Here is a 5,339-nt window from a genome sequence, read left to right on the forward strand (position 1 = left end):
GGTAATAGAGTGGTAAAATGGGTGATAAGAGTAGGAGCGGGTGCCAGGTGCACGGCCAGGGTGAGTGTCCAGGGGACATACCCGTGTGTTAATCCTCGCTCATCGGCCTCAGATCTCAATGGAGTGACCTCTAATTTGTGTAATAGTTATGAGACGTTAAATCGTCTTGTGAATGGTAATGTAATCAGTGATAATAACATTGAGTTAAGAGAATGCGGGATGTGAAATAGAGCGCCTTGCTCCGAGTGAACGTGTGACTCTCGTACCGGGGATAATGGAGATTTATAGAATCACGACTTCTAACCGGGACAAACCGACGGATACCTCGTCCTGCCGGAATGAGAACCGTGTCGGTGTAGCAGGACATCGAAACTGAGATGGTGAATGGAAGAAATAAGGAGTATCAATCACCCACAGTTAAGTAACCCTTCTAGTTATAACAAACTTATGCTGGCCAGTAGTGTTATGTTATAATTAGATAGGTTCTGAGTGATCCAGCTACCTCAAGTGATCACCAGAGAACATCTGGTAAGTGGTGGGATTATGTACAAATGTTTTCCTTGATGGATGTATCCAGGTGTATCCTGCCCCCCTCCCCTTCATTCAGCTAAACTAATATAATCTATACAGTCCACAATTAATTAGTAGCACCGTACTTGTGGGTGCTACCCAATCCATACTGGTCTCGGATAGATATGGATAAGATTGTGAGGTCGAGGGGACCACTTGGTGCGACCAGGGGTGGTTAAGTTTTCTCACATGTCTACACGGGGTGACTACGGTAAACAATATGATTGTTTCCCAATGAGATTACTGGTATGTATATAATGTTGAGGTACATACAGGTAAGCACCCTAGAAAATTTTCCATAGGGTGCATAATAAACATATTAAACTAAACTCCTGCGAATCCTACCTCACCTGACGTGTCTCAGTGGAAACAGATCAGGATTGCACAGCGTTATACAGCATTTTGGATCGAACTGGAATATACGCAGACCAAGTAAGTTCATCTAGGCACAGGTACACACAAGTATGATCATCATACATGATATAAATTACTTAGGTTAACCTAAAAAAAAGGCCGACAGTGACGTATTAATAATATCTTTATTTCTACAAGTAGATGTACAAGGTATACAGTCCTAGCTGACATCAATGACATACTACCATATAGAAAACCGCTTCTTATGCTGAGCATTTCAGGCAAATTAGGTCAGTTTGTCCCAGGATGCGACCCATACCAGTCCACTAACACCCAGGTACCCATTATACTGATGGGTGAACATGGACAGCAGGTGTCTTATGGAAACACGTCCCTAATGTTATCCAACCGTACCGGAGATTCGAACTCCGGACCATGGATAGTAAATATATTAATGCCTTACATCTGTTGTCATGGGTTACGTAACCCAAGTTGAAGAATGAGATTATGTGGAGCGCTAAAACCATAGGGATTGTACAGCGCCTGTGGGAGGGGAGATGGAAAGCATTTAGGCTTAACTCGGGGAAATGGACCACAGATCCATTTCCCTAGATCAAGAGCCCCTCACCAGCATCAAGGAACCTCCCTTGAGGGGTAACAGTTGCTGAAACATTTCCATAATTAAGATTCCGAACCGCTGCACAAAACTGCAAATGGCTTACCTCATTAAATAATTGTCAACAAACTGCTTCTGATGAGTCCATTACCTGGTTCAACACACTTATGACGTCTGATTCGTCATGATCCCATACTTGTTCTTCATTTGTTTTACACTTGTACTCAAAATAAGCACTTTTTTTTATCATATATGATAAAGAATTTTGTTGTAAATTAATTTTAACAGAGAGTGGGAGCGTTGTTTATGAAGGCGAACGTGTTGAGATTATGAGTGTCCGAATGTGTGGCTCAATGTGTGGCCCATGGCGAGGCTTAACACACCTGTCATGATGGGCAAGTGAGAGACGGAACACCTGACAGGTGTGGAAGACGGAATGCACCTGCCATGATGGGCAGATGTGGAAAAAACACACCTACCATCAAGGTGCAGGTGTGGGAGGACATACACCTGCCATGATGGGCAGGTGTGGGAGAAAAGATACACCAATGAAGGGGCTGGTGGGAGACGGAACACACCTGACAAAGGGGCAGGTATAGATGGAATACACCTATCATGAAGGGGCAGGTGTGGGATTTGGGACACACATGATAAGAGCGAGGTGTGGGAGATGGGATATACTTGCTGTGAGCAAAGTGTGGGAGATGGGACACACCTGCCATTAACGGGCAGGTGTGAGAGACAGGACACACTTGCATAAGTGAGGTGTGGGAAATGGGACACACCTGCTACAAGCAAGGTGAGAGATATAGGACACACCTGCTAAGAGATGTAGGAGACAACACACCTGCCATTAGGGGTCAGGTGTGGGAGACAAGACACACCTACCATGATGGGCAGGTGTTGGAGATGTGGCTGTGAGAGATGCAATATAACTGTCATGACCTGCCAGTGACCTCCATCGAAGACACCACAAGACTCCAAGCGGACATCAATCAAATCTTCAAATGGGCCACTCAAAACAATATGAAGTTCAATGAAGAGAAATGTCAACTACTCAGATATGGAAAACTTGAGGAAATTAAAACTGTATCAGGGTATACAACAAATTCTAGCCATACAATAGAGCGAAAAAGTAATGTTAAAGATCTGGGATTGATAATGTTAGAGGATCTTGCCTTCAAAGACCACAACAATGTATCTATCACATCTGCTAGGAAAATGATAGGATGAACAATGAGAACCTTCAAAATTAGGAATGCCAAGCCCATGATGATAAATTGCTGACCTGAAGAATGTACAAAGAACTTTCACAGCACACATAAGTACGATAAGGCACCTAAATTACTGGGAACGGTTGAAGGCCCTTGATTTATATTCCCTGGAACGCAGGCAAGAGAGATACATTATAATATACTACTACACTCGGAAAATCCTAGAGGGATTAGTACCAAACTTGCACACTAAAATCACTCCCTATGAAAGCATAAGACTTGGTAGGAGATGCAACATTTCCCCAATGAAAAGCAGGGGTGCCACGAGTACACTGGGAGACAACACAGTAAGTGTCCTGGGCCCAAGACTGTTCAACTGCCTCCCAGCATACACAAGAAGGATTACCAATAGACCCCTGGCTGTCTTCAAGAAGGCACTGGACAGGCACTTAAAGCCAATACCTGACCAGCCAGGCTGTGGTTCATATGTCAGTTTGCTTGCAGTCAGCACTAATAGCCTGGTTGAGCAAACCCAGATCAACCATGAGGCCTGGCTTCAGACTGAGCCACAAGGGTGTTGACCCCCGAAACACTCTCTAGGCATACTCCAGGTAAGGGACAGGTGGGAAATGGGGCCATGATATGGGAGATGGAATGCACCTACTTTAGTGGCTGGTGTACCTCACCCACATCAGGAGGGTGGACAGATGTGGGAGATAGGACATACACACATTTTCCATCAAGGAACAGGTGTGGGGAGGACTGTCATTGGGAAAGCAGACAAAAAAAAAAATGTTTTTTCTATGCAGTTCAGGATTTTTTTTTTTTTTTTTTTTTTTCAACAAGTCGGCCGTCTCCCACCGAGGCAGGGTGACCCAAAAAAAAAAAAGAAAGAAAATCCCCAAAAAGAAAATACTTTCATCATCATTCAACACTTTCACCACACTCACACATTATCACTGCTTTTGCAGAGGTGCTCAGAATACAACAGTTTAGAAGCATATACGTATAGAGATACACAACATATCCCTCCAAACTGCCAATATCCCAAACCCCTCCTTTAAAGTACAGGCATTGTACTTCCCATTTCCAGGACTCAAGTCCGACTATATGATTATAGGATTATATTTCTCAATTACATCTTATAATTAGTCAAACTGGAAAATAAGAGGGTAATGCGGGGCAATCTAAAAACTAAAGCTACACTTGTTCTTGAATTAAACCTGATTATCTCACATTCCCCAGGGAAGGTAACTAATAAATTCTTGATTATCCCAGGAGGCTTTAGGGAGTAACTACTATGGTTATAATTATAACCTTAATTTTTACAGGGGTGGACCGGTAAGCCAGTGGAAGGCCTCAGTCAGATAACCAAAAGTTCGAGCTGTGGATCATTGTATGACTAGGGCCCATATCAGGAAACACTAGTCCTGTTTCCTGAAAAACCTTACCTAACCTAGCCTAACCAGGAGGCTATGATTAAATGATCACATAAAAACTAAATGTAGAGAAGAAAAACTGTATAGTCGTCTTCTTTCTTGGGTTCACCCTGCCTCAGAGGGAGACTGCCAATGTTTTAAAAATAAAAAAAATTACTTGAGTATAATTCTCATTGACATACACAATCATACTTATTCATACATGCCTTATTACTTTTCAAGGTGGCATCAAAATCATGAAAAAGTCTATCTGCCAAAGGTAAGACTAGCTACAGTTCTTATGTTATGTTCTTATGTTATGTTCTTATGTTATGTTCTTATGCTATGTTCTTATGTTATGTTCTTATGTTATGTTCTTATCTATGTTATGTCTATGTTCTTATGTTAGTGGGATGAATTGTAAAGGACCTGCCTAGTATGGGCCAACAGGCCTCCTGCAGTGCTCCTCCTTTCTTATGTTCTTATGTTTGTAATTTAGATTGTAATGCTCTCATTAAATATAGTACAGTACTACTGTATAAGGAACCCTGCATAAATCATGGGCTTCCTATTAATCCAGAGTCCACTAAAGATGGTGAATTAATGAACATAGTTAATTAAATAAATACCTTCCCTCATAATGATTGCAATGAACTGCACCTCATAATTTTTTGTTTTCTTAAAGACTACAATGATCTGTATTTTTTTTTTTGTCTTCACAGGACAGTACTGAACTTTATGTCTCATTTTGTCTTCATGTACACAAATAATTTAATGTGTGTTATTATCTGCTAATTTATACAGAGCATTATGATTACAAAAGTCAAAACAATAAGAGAACAAAGAAAAGACGTGTATGTGAAAAATCTCATTTATTATTTTGGAATATCTTGTCAGAATCTTCTTGACTCCCCTGTACACACAACTGGCCACTCTGTGTCTGTTCTTCAAACACATTATGGCTATTAAAAAAAAGGAAATCTGCCTGTTTTATAATTATCTGAGTTACAGAAATAATGCATACATTTTATTGAGATCTAACTTCGTTTAGAAATTGACAACAGAAACAATAAACTGTCATACACAGCATAAGGCATACCCAGACCCACAAACTGATTGGTGGGTTATGCAATCCATAAGCATACACTGTACATCTCTTCTTTTTTT

The sequence above is a fragment of the Cherax quadricarinatus genome, chromosome 43 (genome assembly GCF_038502225.1).
Source record: "Cherax quadricarinatus isolate ZL_2023a chromosome 43, ASM3850222v1, whole genome shotgun sequence".
In the NCBI taxonomy this organism is placed as follows: Eukaryota; Metazoa; Arthropoda; class Malacostraca; order Decapoda; family Parastacidae; genus Cherax; species Cherax quadricarinatus.